The sequence below is a fragment of the Octodon degus genome, unplaced genomic scaffold (assembly GCF_000260255.1).
Source record: "Octodon degus isolate 3935 unplaced genomic scaffold, OctDeg1.0 scaffold00244, whole genome shotgun sequence".
Classification (NCBI taxonomy): domain Eukaryota; kingdom Metazoa; phylum Chordata; class Mammalia; order Rodentia; family Octodontidae; genus Octodon; species Octodon degus.
Genome location: NW_004524820.1, coordinates 3,066,386 through 3,084,899, shown reverse-complemented (window position 1 = coordinate 3,084,899; position 18,514 = coordinate 3,066,386).

The following is an 18,514-nucleotide window of genomic DNA, read 5'->3' as shown; positions in this document are numbered from 1 at the left end:
ATATCTACTGAGGTTCTTCTGAATTCCCACAGGGTCTGTGGTAATTTCACACTTTTCATTCCTTATTGCTTGAATTAGAATTTTTTCTTTCCTCTTTTTGATGAGGATAACTAGGGGCTTATCAATTTTGTCTATTGTTTCAAAGAACCAGCGATTTGATTCATTAATTCTTTGTACTGTTTTCTTGGTCTCGATTGCATTAATTTCTACTCTAATCTTTATAACTTCCTCCTGTCTTTGGATTTGGGTTTGGTTTGCTCTTCTTTTTGTACACGTTTGAGGTGCAGAATAAGGGTATTTATCTGTTCCTGTTCTTTTTCCCCTAATGTGTGAGTTCACCACTTTAAATTTCCCTCTAAGAACTGCTTTCATTGCATCCCATAAATTCTGATGATGTGCTTGAATTTTCATTGAATTGTAGATATTGTTTAATTTCTTGTTTAATTTCATCTGATTGCAGAGTAGGGTGTTGTTTAATTTCCGTGTATTTGTGGGGTTTTTTTGTGGTTTGTTTTGTCATTTATTTTCAGTTTCATTGCACTGTGGTCAATTAATATGCATGGGATAATTTGTTGTCTTGTATACACTTAAGCATGACTCATGGACTAGTATGTGGTCTATTTCAGAAAATGACCCATGTGCAGCTGAAAAAATGTATATTCAGATGTGGTTGGGGGAAAACTCTGTATATGTTCATTAATTCCATTTTTTCCAAGTTTTACTTCTGTTCTGCTACTTCTTTGCTAATTTTTTGTCTGCTTGAACTATCTTTTGGGAAAAGCGGGTGTTAAGGTCTCCTGTTAAGATTGTGGTATTGGATATTAGAATTTTTATGTCCATTAGGATTTGTCTTATGTAATTGGGTGTTTCTGTGTTTGGTGCATACATATTTAAGAGTGTTACCTCTTCTTCTTGAATTTTTCCCCTAACTAGTATGTAATGGTATTCTTTATTCTGTTTGTTCATTCTTGATTTGAAGTTGAGGCTGTATGAGAACAGGATTGCTACCCCTGCTTTTTTCTGAGGTGCTGGGGCATGTAGTATTGCTTTCCATCCTTTGACTTTCATTCTATGAATTTCTTTATGAGTTAAGTGTGTTTCTTATATACATCATATTGTTAGGTTTTGCTTCCTAATCCATTGTGCCTGTCTATTTCTTTTAATTGGTGAATTGAGTCCATTTACATTGATGGTTATAATTGAGATGTATTGACTTATGATTGACATGTTATTTGTTTGCTGTTGTGTACCCCTTTCTGTCCTGTGTTTAATTTTTTGCCCTATTTGGTGTGTTCTTTCCTTTCTCATTCATGGAGTTGTGGTCATCTTGGTCCCTCTCCAGAATGCCTTTTAGTAGTCTGTTTAGGGTTTACTTTTTCATCAAGAAATTCTTTTGTTGTTCTTTATCATGGAAGTATTTCACTTCTCCATTAAACTTGAGAGAGAGTTTTGCAAGGTATAGCTTTCTGGGCTGGAATTTGTTTTCTTGGAGGACTTGAAGTACTTTGCTCCATACTGTTCTTGATGATGTTTTGTGAAGAGAAATTTACCATTATTCTGATGGGTTTTCCTGTAAATGCTATGTGTTTTCTTTTCTCTAGCAGCTTTTACTATACTCTTCTTGTGCTGGTTTTCTGGGATCTTAATTATTATATGTCTGGGTGTTTTTAATTAGATTGATGTTATTTGGAGTTCTATATACTTTGGTTAGCTGAATGTCATTGTTTCCCCATATTTGGGAAAATTTCTGTTATTACTTCTGCCCATATTTTTAATATCATTTGTATTGATTCCTTTCTCATTGATGCCTTTTAGTCTTATGTTGTTCATCTCTGCATCATGTTGCAGATGTTGAATTATTATTTTCCTGCATTTAGTTGTTTTTAAGAGATATTTTGTACCTTTTCACTAGCTACAATGGCATCTTCAAGGTCTGAAACTCTATCTTCACTTTCTTTCAAATGGTTTTGCTAGGTTGTGATTGAGATTTTAATTTCCTGTATTTTTCTTTGCATCTGCTTCATGTATTCTATTTGTTTCCTGTATTGTTCATTCAAAGATTCTTTCATTTTTATATTCTCTTCTACTTTTTTTATCAGTGTCTTCTTTAGAAGCAGCTAATAATTCTTTCAATATACTTATCATTTCTTTTTTTACTGCAGTGATTCTTTCTAATCTAATTTCCTTTATATATTTCTGTGGTTGTTTCTGTATTTCAGACACTATTGTTTCAGAGATTTCATGCATGTGATTTCCAATTTCTTCTGTGCTGGCATCTCCTGAATTTGTTCTGGGTGGCCTCAGGGCCTAAGAATACATTTTTCTCCTTGTCTTTGTCATTTTGTATATCACTGTCTTCTGATCTTTGGTGTAGAGCTTTGGTGCTATTATTATCTTAGCATGTACTGATATTGTCACCAAGAGAGATTATGTGTTTAAGACAGTTATAGTTCTGTATTTATTATAATCAGCAACACTAATAATGGGTAGTGAGATTTAACAGTTGATAAATTTTGTATCTAATGAATTTATCTTTAAGACCCTAAGAACAAACATTATGACAGTATAGCTAAGCAGATATTAAATAGGGAATGTTTACTTAAATTAATTCCCCTAAGTTCTATCTGATCACTTCCCCTTTTGTGCCTGTAGTATTCCATACCAACTAGTTCATCTCAGTTACCTGTTGCCCCCCCTTTCTCAATCAAGAGAGAAAGAGAGATGATGTTCTCATAGATCTGGGTCTAGAAAAGTGTCTCAGCTTAACAGGTCCAGATCTACAAAGATCAAACTCATCCAACTGGGCCTGGCTTGCATCTGACTGCTGTGCTCCACTTCTTCCTGCTGCAGTCCATGGAAGTGGACCCTCTGTGCCTCTCTGGAAAGATGTTCTGCTCCTGGATTAGTTGGGTGGATCTCGCTGCTTGCCTCTCTGCAGGAAATTCTGCTTCTGTGTTCAACATAGGCCTGTCTGATGGAGGAGGTTCCGGCGAGTGTAGGGAAGGTCCCATTCTCACACTCCAGGGGGTCGTTGGAGTAGAATCCAGCAGGCATGGAAGGTCCCACACTCATGGGACTAGGGTGGGTGGGTGTCATATATTTTTAGTAAGAAAGACCTTTTGAATTCTCCAATTTATTGCTGTGAAGATTTGGAAAGTAGCTGTTAATAATTTTTTTTATTTTTGTCAGTGTCCATTGTGATTTTACCATTTTGTTTTCAAATTGCCTTGATTTTGGCCTTTATTCTTTTTATTTAGATGAAGTCTCAGATCATCATGATTTTCTTCTTTCTACTAGATTTGAGTTTGAATTATTCTCATTTTCCTAGGAAATTGAGATGCATCATTAGGCTTCTCTTCTGGGATCACTTGTTTCTGGTATATGGCATTCACAGCTTTAAACTCCCCTTTTAGGACTGATTTCATTGTGTCTGATTTCTGGCTTGTTTTATTGGCATTATTTCACTAGTTCCAGGGATTTTTTTTTCTTCCTTGATTCGTTTTCTGTAGCATGTTGTTTATTTAAAAATATATTTTTTGCTTGTCATTGTTCAGCATAATTTCTGTGTTTTCTTTTGTTACTAACCTCTAGCTTCATTGCACTGTGATCTAATAATGTGCATAGCATGATTTCATTTCTTTTGTATGTAATTAAACTTGTGTTATAGCATAGCGTGTGATCTATTTTGGAGAAAATGCCATGTGATACTGAAAGTATGTATATTCTGTTGTTGGGTCAAACAATCTATAGATATCTGTTAAGTCAGTTTATTTAGACTTTTTTTCAACTGTTAATATTTTTTTGTTCATCCTCTGTTGGTTTGATCTACTTGTGATCGTGGAGTATTTAGGTTCCCCACTATAATTCTATTTATGTTTTTCTAGTCTTTTATGACCAGTAGCCCTTGTTTTATAAAGTCTGGTGCACAGTTGTTTGGTGCATGTACATCAAAAATTGTTACCCTTTCCTATTGCCTTGTTCACTTAACCCATATGCGTTTACTTTCTTCTTCCTTTTTATAAGTTTTGGCCTGAAGTCCAAATTGTCTGAATATAGAATTGCTGCACCTGCTATTTTAGAGGTACCTATGGTATGGACTATTGTTTCCATCCTTGGATTTATGGTCTATGAGTTTCTTTTTGGGTTAAATGTGTCATTTGTATACAATAAACTATTGGACTTTGTTTCTTGATCTATTCTGTCAACCCATGTATCTTAATTGGGGAATTGAGGTCATTCACATTGTAAGTTACTGTATTACTGATATGTATACACTTATTCCTGTACTTGCCTTTAATTTTCCATGGCTTATTTCCTTCTTTTTCTCTTGTCTACCTAAGTGCTCACTCTACCTGGTGTATTCATTCTAATTAGACTTTTTGTCATTGCTAGCTTCATTGTACCTCTCTATGATATCTTTCGCAATGTTTTGCAGGGTAGGTTTGGTAATTTTGAATTTCTTTATGTAAAATTTATCATGAAAATAAGTTATTTTTCCACCAATTTTGTAAGATGGGTTTTCAGTATATGTTAGCCTGGGATGAAAATAATTTTTATTGTGGGGCTTGAATTACTTCACTTCCAGATTTCCTGGTCTATAAAGATTTTTTTTGAGAAATCTGCTGTAATTCTAATGTATTTAACTTCATAAATAATTTATTGCCTTTCTCTAACCACTTTTACATTTCCGTTCTTGTGTTTGACTTCTGGATGGTTAGCTACAAAGTGTCATGGAGAGGTTATTTTCTGATTGAGGCTATTTGGAGATTTGTATGCATCTTTATCAGCGTGCTACATTTCTTTCTCTTTTTTGGAAGGTTTTCTACTATTATTTTGGTAAAACATATTTTATGTCATTTTTATTATCTTCTGATTTTTTATTCATTCCAAATAATGTTAGTCTTCTTTGTAGCATTAGAACCTGTTAAATCCATGTTTCATTCTATCTTATGTTTTTATATTATCTTTCTTAACTGGTCACCAACAATAGCCCTACCTTCTAATTCTGACACTGTCTTCACATTGGTCACTTTTATAAAACTATTTTTTATAGAATTGTTAATCTCTTAAATTGATGTTTTGATCCTTTTTATTGGCTTTAATTCTTTTCTAAGTTGGTCATTCATGTTTCATATCATTTTATTTAGTTCTCTAGGTTTTTAGTAGTGCCTTCTGTGGACTTGCTGGTCATTTTGTTCATTTAGTCCAATATCTGTTTATTTAGATCTTCTGTAAACTCCTAAATGCCTTATTGATTGATCTATTTTGTTACCTCCTCAAATATTTTAAATAATTCAGGTGTGCGATTTTTCATCATAGGGATACTTCTTCAATGTCTTATGGAAATGTTTGTGGGGGTCAGGAGTGTTTGGAGGTATTTTGTCCTCTTTTCTTCTGAAGTTTCTGTTTGGTCTGTTGTTTTGTTTTTGTGTTGAGGCCCAAAGATTGTTTTAGTGAAAAGCTTTATTGATATAAAGACCTTTTTAGTTAATGACTACTTTTCAGTGTTGTTCTCTAGTCATGGTTCACTACCAGCTTTGACTTTGTCACTGGATCTAAACAACACTGCTTTCTTTGGGATGTAATATTGCAGTGTAATATATCCAGGAGGAAGTTATCTAGGAATGGGCCATCATATTGTTAGTGATCCCAAGGGAATCTAGACATTGTCATCCTAAGAAAAGGAGAGAGAGAGAGAGAGAGAGAGAGAGAGAGAGAGAGAGAGAGAGAAGAAAGAAAAGAAACTAAAGAGGGTTAAATGGGAGAAAAATCTCCAAACATCTTAAAAGCATAATGAAGGAAAAGTAAAAATAAATAGAAAACATTAAGTCAAAGAAGAACATTGTTCTTCTTTTAGTTTTATTTAAAATGTATTTGGTTGTTCCAGGGTCTCACTATGCAACTCAGGCTTGTGGTGCTCCTCCTACTTTCAGCCTCCGCAGCTCTGATAATAGGCAAGCCACTCTTCTGGGACTCTGGCCAGCTCAGTCCGCCCTGGGGGCAGGGCTGGTGAGGCATGTGGTGCCAGATCAAATCACGGTCCCTATACATGCCTAAGTTTGCCTAAGCAGACATTTTAGTCCACTGAGCTATCTCACCAGCCCTGTTCTTCTTTTAAATCAGTAGTTCCTTCTGAAGATCTGCAGTCTTGGAATACAACCCATTACAATTTTCTCTATCTAGCTTTAGGACCTATGGGTTTCTAAAGCAGCATTTGTGCACCTCAAAAGCCCTTGTCTTTCTGACTTTATTATTAAAGTAAGCATGTCCTTGCTCTCATTGGTAGATAGGCACTCTCATCAGCCCTTCTTCTCTGCCTGGTTTAAGCTGTTTGTGGGGCTTCAAGAGGACTGGTAAACATAATGTGAACAGTCATGGGATTTGGTTGCCCCCTTTGCTGCTCACATGTTGTCTTTGTCCAAGATCATGTAGTTGGTTAACTCTCACCTCTGTTGCCCTGTGCCAAGAGGAATCAAACTCAAAAACTAGCTTGGAATTCATGAATGGACATGTCTTTGTGTAAGGAGAGGCATTCAGTATGTCCACTGCAGACCTTCTTGCTTATGTCAGTGAATGTCATGTCAAAACTGATGTACATCTGCTTTCTTGGGCCAGGAAAGGCACTTAGTTTTCAAATAGTAGACATTTTGGGCTGGGGAGATGGCTCAGTGGAATAAGTGCTTCCCTGGCAAGTGCAAGGGCCCAAGTTAAATCCCCGGTTCTACCAAAAAGAAAAAGAGAAAAAAAGATAGTAGACATTTAATGATATCTTTTTAAGTAACATTTAACTATCTTCAAGGATTATGCAAATAATTTTGACTATCTGAATTGTTGGCATTATAAATTCTCACCTATATTTGGATAGCTTGCTTTGTTATTGTCTTGTAACTATTGCTGTAGGAGGCACAAGGGGACTTATGTTGGTAGTCAGGAACATTTTTGGTGTGTTCTCCATTTATTTATTTATTTATTTATTTACTTACTTACTTACTTATTTTTGTACCAGGGATTGAACACAGGGCATTGTGCTTGCCAGGCAAGTACTCAAGCTACTGAGCTATATCCCTAGCCCATGTGTGTTCTCTTACACATATACCATGTAGTGTCAATTTATCATTCCCAACTTGATGTCATCATATGAATTTACCTGGTTATTTCATATGATCTTGTGCTAAATTTTGAGAGGTCTTTGATTACTTAGTAGTATCTTTTCTTTGCCTAAATAGATCTTGAGTGAATATATTTTTAAAAAAGAAAGTATATTTGGAAACTTTAAAAAGATTTCTTGACAAAAAAAAGAGAAAACAGTAATTACCATAGAAGCTGTGGTGTCTTACCTAAGTTCCGCACTCCCTGATTTCTTCTTGCTTTACCTACCTTTCAGTTTCCAGCAGAAGTGCTATAAAGTGTATCCCAGCTTCTATCCATTTGCTTTCTAATTTCCTAGTTCTGCATCCTTTTTCAACTCCAGAACTTTCTTTGACTGGTCTTAGGATTCCACCAGGGAGCTTCTGACATTCTTGCATTTGAAGGTATTGTTCTGACTCATTTAAGAGATGATCTGGAAGCTTCTGGATTTGAATGAGCTCCAAATCAAGAAATGGCCCTATTGGTGGTCTATTTGTGCCTACCTCTAGTCTAGGAGGTCTAGGTGCCTGAGTCTAGGCTATTCAACTGGGCAGATCTTATGCTACTAGAAGTGCTAATGGTAAAAAATATGTGTTTTGAAATTCTGACAAACACCAATAAAATGTATCACTTAGAATCCTATATTTTTGAAGGAAGGGTGTACTATATGCATGGTAAACCATTCTTAAAATGTTGTTTAGAGTGATACTTGGTGTTGCTAGAAATAAAACGTCTAATAGTGAGACATCGACTGACCAAGCAGCCAGAATTTCTCACCGTGACCTGGATTATATCAGGCCACAAGTTATAACATGAGATAGGGTAGGTTCAGCAGTGCTGCATTACAAGATGTAAGTGTTACCTCCAGGATATATAAGTTCAAGCAGGTCCAGAGGGCTCATCAAATTTGCATCATTAAGGAAAATTGAACCTGACATTCCTTATAACTGCTGCAGTAAGCTTTTTCTACCTCAAATTAATGGCCTTTTGATACACACTGATGTATTTTTCAGTTTTCCCTTCAATAGAGGACTCAATAGGTCTCCACCAGGGGTGTTAGAAGATTATATTCTTTGGGTTTCAAGTCTTTTTTTTTTTTTTTTCTGTATTTAGGATGTGGTCTACAGGATGTACAGAGTCGCACTACGTAGATCAGACTTGTAGTTATTCTGCTGTTTTCAGATTTCCAAGTGCTAGGATTACAAGCATGCCACCATGCACAGTCTCAATCACCATCTCAGCATGCCTTGTGGACAGGGTAGTACAGCAGGCCAGGAATGGCAGTTGTGCTCCGCCTAAGCAGGCTCTTTAGTCTGCTGAGCTATCAGGCCTGCGCCTTGAGTTTCATATCTTTCAAGAACTGTTTCCATTGTAGAGAACAACTGTTTTATCCATGGCCATTCTTTTTAATAGTTAGTACAGCTATAACTTTCTGGTCAGTTTAGCCCTAATTTAGTCCTATTCTACAGGGGCATTTTGCTAACTACCAATGATATTTATATAGAGATCACTAAGAAGTTGGTCAAATCTGAATTAGAATTTGACTTATTCTGCCAAGTTTTGTTTCATGTTTCTTGTCACTTTCTTTGTGTTGATCCCAAGAGACACTCCTTATAAATAGTTGTATTGTAAATCGTATATTTGAGCCTATTTCCAGGGAAACTGTGGCCATTAGTACACTTCTTTGGATTAAGAAACACCTAGCATTCTAGTGGAACATGCTCATGGGTGTGTCTAAGGTCAAAGAAACATGGCCTTGATATTATCTAAGCCCTCTCACTATCACTCTTTAGCACTTTCCATTAGTCCTCTTCCCGCATGCCGGGAACTATGCAGCTGAGCTCTTCCATACCCTCTGTCATGATGCTTGCGCCATGGAGCTTAACCATGAACTGGATTCTTCTAAATTCATGAGCCTAAATTTGGACTTTCCTTCTTCAATTTGAGATTGTTGGGTATTGTGTCCAACAATGAGAAAGCTGACTAATAAAGGGTCCTACACTATAACAGTCCTCATATATTTCCTGTTACCAGATGACAGAAGGAAGTAGAACCTGTTCATTAGAAGATTTAATTGCAAGTTGGCCAGTATATGTAGCCCTAAAATGGACAATTCATGCATTTTTACTTCCATTTAGAAATGGCCTCGGGAGACTATATTGAAGGAAGGAAAGTAACCAATTGGTAGAGCTTTGGGCATGCTTCTGGTTATTACCTTGTGTAAAGAGAGACATAAGGGCTGGTGAGATAGCTTAGTGGAGTAGACACCTGCTTAGGCAAGAGCAGGGACCAGGGTTCAGTCCCCGTCACTACATGCCGCACTGGCCCCACTCTCAGGTGAACCAGCCACTGTGACCAGGCATGATGGTGCACACCTGTATTTCCAGTGCTGGGGAGGCTAAAAACAGGAAGATCACTGTGTCAGAGCTGTGCAGTGAGACCTTGTACAAAACACATTACAGAGAAACAGAGAGAGACAAAGAGAGAGAGGGAGAGACAGACAGACAGACAGACTGACTGACAGACAGTGAGAGAGACAGAGAGACAGAGACAGAGAGAAACAGAGACAGAGACAGAGACAGACAGATGGAGACAGAGACAGAGACAGAAACAGAGACAGATAGAGACAGACCGAGACAGAGACAGAGACCGAAATAGCTGAGGTAACAACACTCAAAGATTCATAGACAGTAATGAATAATTCACACTGTTACACAAAGATCCATGAAAGGAAGCTTTGTGAGATCAGGTCATAAAGTTTTGGAAAGAGAAATATGGATGAGTCTATGGAGAATAAATGAAGCAGGAAACTTTTTTATTGCATACCATGTAAATCCATTGTAAAAAGGGCACTCAACCAAATGGATATCATAATTTGGTTAAAAGACAGTATCTGTCCATGATCATAATAATAATGACACCATTGGAACATGGATGAAGGAGTCATGATAGCAGAGATGGACTCTCTATTTGGCCAAGAGTATGTGCTGTTTCACCAAGGCCACAACATCAATTGATGCTGCCAAATACTTCATTTGTCAGCAACAAAAGCTGATACTAGGGTAATATAATACTGTACCTGAAAGGGAACAATGAGCTAGTTGTTTTTATAATGACCTTTTATATCTTGAAAAAGTTTGTCATGATTAATTTTAATATATATATATATATATAATATATAATTTCACATTTGTTTTTTAGGCTATTTTGACTGACTTTATGTGTATGTGTTCATGGAGTCTCTGAGTTACTAGAGTGAGATACTATATAATAACATTTGAGACCAGGAGGTGCATTTTTTTGGGCAAAGAAAAAAGACAAGTGATAAGCTAACTATGGAGAGTTTGGCCCTATCACTTCAGGCTCCATCCTGAAGCTTTCTGTGCTGTTAGATTAGTAGAGAAAACTTTAAAAGCTATAGCTGGAGCACCAGTTGGAGAAGATACTTTAAAGGGTGGAAGCATTGCATTGTAGATTGTGTTAAACTCCTTATATCAGTATTCATTATTTGGTGCTACCTCAGAAAATGGTATACTTCATGGTATAATGGACTGAGTTGTGTATGTCCTATAAATTCCGATTAACTTACTGAAGCCCTGGTCCCAAATGTGACTTGGGACATAAGGCCTTAAATGAGGTAATCAAGGTTAAATGTGGTAATAAGAATAGATCTCTAGTCCAATGTAATTAGTGACCTTATAAGAAGGGGGAAGATGCTTGAGCTGCACACATGTAGAGAATATGGTTGAAAAACGGTCTCAAGAGAAGCCAACACTTGCAGTGCCTTGATTCCTTCTGCCCTCCAGAAATGTGTGAAAATAAATTTCTATTATCTGAAACACTCAATCTGTGGTATTGTTTATGAAAACCCTACCACATTCATACACCTGGCTTGGAACAAAGAGGCAGAACTAGGAGGGGCCAACTCACTTTCACTCCTAGTGATAGACTATACACATCAGCTGCCATCCAGTGAAGGAGGATCAACTAAATAATAAGTGCTCTTGACTTAGAATGGGTGTTTCCTGTGGTGCAATGTGTACTTTACACCACTATCTCACCCAAGTGGAGGATCAATCCAAAGCTAGACTTTGCTTAAGGCTACATCAGTGCTCAGTTGCTTCTTATTCCTTAGTTCTTTCTCCTTCATAAGCTTTGCCTTAATATCACACTCTCAGTATATCTGTGGATCTAGCTTGCTCATTGGGAACTCTGTTTATAAAGAAGTAGAAGACCTGCAACAGTTATTCCAAGAGGCTACATCAATGGACTTAACTTCTTTGAGTCCTGTATTCTTCCACCAATGTGTTGATGAACAACAACAACATGAGGCATGGCATCTGTTCCCGCTGCAGGCAGCATCTAGGCTAGAAGCAAAAGCACAGATGTGTGCACCAACTGCAGCCTACCTCTCAGGATCAATGGTACCATCCGATGGAAAATCAAACTGGAAATAGAAGAAAGGGCTGTTCTCCTCATAGATTTTCATATTTTAAAGTAACTATCAAAATGCTGTTGTTTAAAAGGAAGTTTCCTATTTTTATTTGTATGTGTTTGCAGCACGTGGAATTTATGTTTTCTTGGGGAGTAGGGGAATGTCCATAACACATCTTGATTCTTTTAAATCTCCATTCCCCCTCCAGCCCACTTTTCTCCCTCCATCTCTAAATCCCCTTTTCTCACTTTCATTCTTATTGTTACTACTTTATTTTTAGTTCTAAGTTTATGACATATGTTTAGCTTCATTGTGGGTATTTAGGACATGTAAGTGACACATCTTAAATCTTACTTCCTCTTCCATTTTCTTTCCCTCCTGTGCTTGCACTAAGAATTTGTGAAGGTTAATAATAAAATAGTAAAGTTGCTGATGCACTATTAAGTTATTGCATTAATAAGAGTTGAAATCAAGTATAATAATTTCCAAAAAGTAAATGTTTAACTGATGGTGTCAAGCCACAAAGTGTTTGTTCACAACTGATCCAAAGCTACAAACATAGGGCCCAAGTGCGTTTGTAAAGTTGGGACAGCACGTAGCTTCTTGTCTCTGAGAACTGTCAGATAGCAACCATAGGGGGCAATACAAGCTCAGCAGTGGCATCTCAGCACCCCGTCGGCGCCAGCCAAATCAGTCTTTTTAAAGCATCAGTGCTTTATTTTTATTATTTGGAGTGGTCTGAATTTTTACAGCTTTACAATATTTTTAAATGTGTAATTTGTTTAATTTTGTCTTGGATACAATTCATATGTAGAAGTATATGAGGTGGATTAAACAAACATATTTTATAAATATACAAAGACTAAATGGTAATGGAGAGGATTTGAATTTACAGCTAACATAACAGTAGGACAGAAGTTTGTGGCTGTTCCACTAGGGTTATGATCGGTTCCACTAATTTTGTATGTGGAATTCCTGTTTCTTAAAAAGACAAGTCTGCATAAATGCAAACTGGTTATTTAATTTTGTAATGTATTTAATGTTAGATTAAAAGAATACCAACTCAATTGTTAAACAAATAAAATAGTTCTTACAAATCATTTTGAAGGAGTGCAGATCTTTTTGTATATTTCTGCACTTTTAAGTTAGCAGAGTCACTGTAACAACATATGCATATGGATGTGTATTGATGAGTGTGATTTTCCTGCCCATCATCACAAAAATACCTTTTCTAGTTGAACTGTTAATGAAATGATGAGAAAAAATCTAAGGTGAACATTTAGCAGTCTATTTTTGTTTTGTTTCATCAAAAAGAATCTATTTTACAATTACTATTTACTTGCAATAACCTGCAGCAAAAAATGATTTAATGTTCAATATGTGCATTAAAATGCACTTGCTTTTTAATATGTAAAAGCTGATGGAAATTTCATTTAAGCACAATTCCTGTATCACAGACGTTAAGCAAAATGAAAGGAAGTTAAGGTACCATTTAGTATGGCTATAAAAATAATTTCTTTCAGTGGCTGGAGGGAAGGAAGGATTGGTCAAAGTAATTTTTATCTTCTATGGGATTCCCCACCAGCCTGCTTTTTTATTTGGCTTAATGCATATGACAATAATCATGCCATTTCTTGCTAGCATTTTTGTAGCTCACAGAAATAAGAATAATTGCATGGTGTTTATATTCTAAAGTGTTTTTTCTCACTAAGCTCTAAAGTCTTTTCTGAGTATTAATTCTCACAAGACTTCTGTGTGGCACACAAGAATATGTATTATTATTATTGTGTTATTTGCCTTGTAACAACAAGGATAAGGAGGTACAGGTGCCATAAAGATATACAAGATAGGTTCAGGATGCCGAGAACAGATTATTAATCCTAACTTCTAGTTCAAAAGCTACACTATGTTTTATAGAAATTATTAATGAATTTACTGATTAAGACCTGGTCATTAGTAATTTTATCTTAAATTTTAGCTTTTGCACTTGGAACATTGACATGGATATGAAAGAAAAATTTAACAACTTGGAGTATGTTAATTCTATTGTGTTTTGGCAATACAGAAATTACAAATATGCAAATTAAAAATAGCCATTAATAAGAATGTCCATAATTGTCAATTTGAAGTGTAAATTTTTAATAGCAGAGATGTAAAATTCACAATAACTAAACACAGGTTTTAGATAGCAGCTAATTTAAAGGATACTTGAAAGAGAGCTACGTGTGTAACTTAATCTTTGAGAATCAAAGTTACATTAATTTGTTAGTAAAAAAAAGATATTCTGATATGTCTGGAGCACATCATACATATATGTTGCTCGCAAACATGCCAGTGAGAGTTTAAAAATTTACCCATATTGTTTTAATCTTCTAAAGTATGATAATAGCATTGTAATTATATCTGATTAAGTGTTCTTTAGGGACATTATCTAAAAGATGATGCATATTTTTTATAAGTGAAATAATTTGAAATTTTTTGTCTCCTTCAAAATAATATGAAATGGGACGGAAAGGGATAAATAGATATGCAGATTGTTTGTGATTTGATAATTGTTGAAGCTGTTTGATAATTGTTGAAGTCAATTTTTTAACTTTTAGCTTCTGTTTAAATTATTTATAGGGGCAGGGGAGAGAGCTCAGCAACATAAATACTTGCCTTATAAATGTAAGGCTCTGAGTTCTTTCCCAGGTACCAACCAATAAAAAATTAAAAAATAATTTTTATAATAAAATATTTTAAATGCAAAAATATATATACAGATGTACAATATTGTTAGAAATCTCGTATATAAGAAAATATAACTTACTTTGCTATCTTGAAATCTCTTATATCAAGCATAAAGTCAAGGGGCTGGGAAGAGAGCTTGGCTGTCTTGGCATCTGCCTGATATGTGCAAAGACCCGGGTTTGATCCCAGTATACTGAATGCCATTCCAGCCCTGTGCTGATCCAGCCAACAAAATTGGGTGTGGTAGCGCATGCCTATAATCTCAGAGCTAGGGAGGCTGACACAGGAGGATCACTGTGAGGCTGAGCTTTGTGTAGCAAGACCCTGTACTAAATAAGTAAAAAAAATAATTTTATTTTAAAAAGAACACAATCAAGAAATGAAAACAAACTCTACATAAAGGGTAAGGGCTTCCAGAGGTTAGCATGAACACAAGATGTTGTTATATATTAATGTTTGAAACATTTTAAACAATTATACTACTTAATTGTGATTATAAGAATTAGTATTTTGTGCATTCATAGATTTAAGATCAAATATTTGTTCAAATTTATTAATTGTTAATGTATTTGTGTTCTACAAATCTGTATTTTTTGAACTATAAAATGTATATGAAAGTTCATACCTAAGAAGGTTTTAATGGCATTTTCATGATATTAAAGTTTTTCCTGTTAGTTGATATTCATTATGTTATAAATGGGAATTAATGTTAATTGATTGCCTAGATTTTGAGATCACATAAAATTAAAGCCAAATAGGGATACATGATTTTCAATAAAATGAAATGACATTTACAAGAATGACATTCTTGTAAAACATCTATTTTAAAACATACAAGAGAAAAATAAGATTATTTATAAAGATAAGAACCTGAATCTTTATATAAAGACCTAAATCTCTACATTCCTTGCTAAAACTTTATATGCATTAGTTTTATAACATAGGATAGTGTTGTGGGTTGGGGTTTTTTCAAGAGCTGAAATACAATACAGGAAACATTTTATAAGATTATTTTATAATCACCCAAAGAATCCTATACAAAGAGTGAAGGAAATCTGTCCACACACTAAAGACCAAAGAATCCAGCTGAGGGTCTGGATTCTAATAGCTTGTAGGAATCCGGCTGAAAACCTAGAGCCCATCACAGTGCCTCTCACATGTGAGCCCACTTCACAGATCTGTGCTGGAAATGGCTGAAGAATAGCAGTAGAAGCTAGAAATTCTGTGTCAGTGGAATGAAGGATCTGTGTTAGCAGGCTGAGGGACCTGAAATGGAGCCAGGAAGCAATGCTCAAGATGAGGACCAGAGCTCCCCCAAAATGAACCATAACCATCCTCAGTGACAATGAGGTCCCAAGCTCCTACTCTGACAATAACAGCCCATTTCATTGGAAAGCCAGCATGACAAGGTCCTCCAGGTGAACAGCCCAGGAGAACCAGCAGCTTCCAACAGTTCCCCAACAGCTTCCAGTTTCCCTAACAGCCTCTTAATAGCTTCTCAAGTTCTGTCTCTTAGGCTGCTGGCAAGAATCCTCAGGCGGCCCTCCCACACCCAGCACCATGCTAGTTCAGTTCAGCTGGGTGTAACAAGTTCAGCACCAGTTAGCAACCCACTAGAGACAGTAAGTGATAAAACAAAATCATTCTTCATTGAGAATTCATAAGCCAGTTGTTGGAATGCACAAGCTCATCATCTTAGAGACACAAAAATATAATTTTTTTTCCCTCACTCATAGCAGTGTGACTCATGAAACTTGTGGGAAGCTCTCTTGGGCCAGAACATTTCTTTTGGTACTGTCACACCCTGTTTGTCTTTGTCTTTGGAATTCTCTTTATTTGTTTAGTCAATGGGTGAAAGGAGAAAGATTCTATGGAGGATTGTATAACAGAATTAGGAAAGCGATGCCCATCTTTCCCAAAAACATTCCATCAGCTGTGTCTCCAGCTAGGTACTATGAACTGTCAAGATGTACTCTTCTGTGTGTCTGTGTTACATGCATGACAGATCATATATGTGCAATAGAGAAGGAAGTGTCTCATGAGTTCCAGGAAGTTTTTCTTTTCTTTTTCTTTCTTTCTTTTTTTTTTTTTTTTTGACTGAAATAAAAATAGTTAACGTAAGATTATATGGAACTTCTGTTGGAATATAAGTACTCTGAAACTGATGACATGACTTGGTGACTTTTAACAACTAATGTGTATTCTGGTAACTAGTATGTTTGTTAAACAAGTCAAACCAGAAAGTCTGGTTTCTTTCAGATTCTGTAGTTCTTTGCACTATAATTTATTTAATTTTAATACCTATTACAATTTGGTTCTAATTTTTTCAAATATATAAGAAAAAGTAAGTTGCATCATAAAATTTGTTGTGGGCTTGAATATATTTATACATCAGCTGAAAATGAGAATGAATAGTTTATTTTTATTTGAAACACCAGATACTTTTGAACATCTTACCGGACTTCGCAGAATTGCACCTATCCACTGAGCTAGAATTTTCAATAAAGGAAATAGAGCCGGCCTAATAGCTCAGTGGATTAAAAGCATCTGCAAGCAGGTGCAGGGGCAGGGGGTTCGATCCCCGGGCCGTCTGTGCCTGCCCCGCCCCCAGGGCACATTGAGACAGCAATTGAGACTGCACATGGTGATGCGAATCCCAGCTCTTGGGAAGCTGTAAACAGGTGGATCACTATGAGTACGATCTAGTAGTGAGACCCTGAATACACTGTAGACCCTTCCCTAAAATGCAAAATAAATAAATAAAATTAAGTAAAAAAGGAAATAATTTTGAATTATGAAAAATATTTAAGATAATTGTGCAAATCAATGTTTTTTGTATACAAAAATTATCTGAAAGAGATTGCATTTTTCTGAATGTTAGTCTCCTAAATCTGGTTTTAAAAAAATTAAAATAGAGACGTTCTCACAAATTAGGAGAATTCAGTTCATTTTTTAAAACATTAATTTTTTTCTCACTAAAATTATGTTTTAAAAATTAAATATTCTCATCATAGATAAATGACAAATATTTGCTGTGAAAGATATGCTAATTAGCCTGATTGGATCATTCTACAATGTATTCATCTATAGAACTATCAATACATACAATTATTGTCCATTAAAAAATAAAACAAAAAACATCTAAAACCTTTATTTTTTTAAAAACCAGTTTTGAAATTTTTAAATGTACATGGAAGATAATATAACAGATGAGTTTTGCAGCAACATGGAAGAGAAAATGCAGAAGGGAGCTGGATCACCTGCAGATAATGATAGTGATTTGGGAACAGTTCATTTTTTGGTGTGAGGCTTTGGACAAGGTATAAGGACAAAGTACTGTTCAATGCTAAAGTCATTTAAAGGTATTAGGATGGGAGATGGTTCAGAAAAGTGATGACAGTTAAAGACAATGACATTATTTAGGGAAAAGAAATTAGCATATGGAGTAAATTTTTTAAGTAACAGTGATAATAAAGCAACAGAGCATTAAAATCTAAGTTCTATTGTCAGGTGTTACGGATATCCTAGAGGTTTTTTTCGGTTCCTTTCACTGATTGTGGTGAATCGCACTTCAAATCAATACTTTATGACAGAGCATTAATAAAAGGTTGTGAGGGGCCAGAGAGATGGCTCAGTGGAATAAGTACTTCCCTGGCAAGTGCAAAGGCCTGAGTTCAATGCCTGGTTCTGCAAAAAAATATAATTTCTTTTTACAAATGGCTAAACAAGGACAGAGAGAATATTCCAAATAAAAAAAAAAAAAAAAAAAAAAAAAAGTTGTCATTACTAAACACCAACCAAAATTATTGCAGAATATAAGTTGTTGTTTTCATTTATTTGAGATATAATCATACCTAATGCTCAACAGAATTTGGACACTTACGGAAAAATATAGAAAATATAAATAGTGCTATTTGAGGCATGGCTTAAAAAAAGGGTGAATTTTAAAGATGATTTTAGACTCAGTAGTATTTTCTTAGAAATTTAAAACATATTTGTCACAGTGCACAGTATCTGAGAAAATGGCTTCCAAACGATTTTTACCTATCTTACAGAGGAAAATGGAAACATGTTTGGTAACAGAAATTATCATGGAAGTAAGAGATTGGTTATTGATTGCCAGTATAAATACAAATCAATTAAAAATTAAAAATCAATTCTATATTGAAATTATTACTACAGCTTAATGATTAGGTTTTTTTTTAATGAAAAAGTAAAATG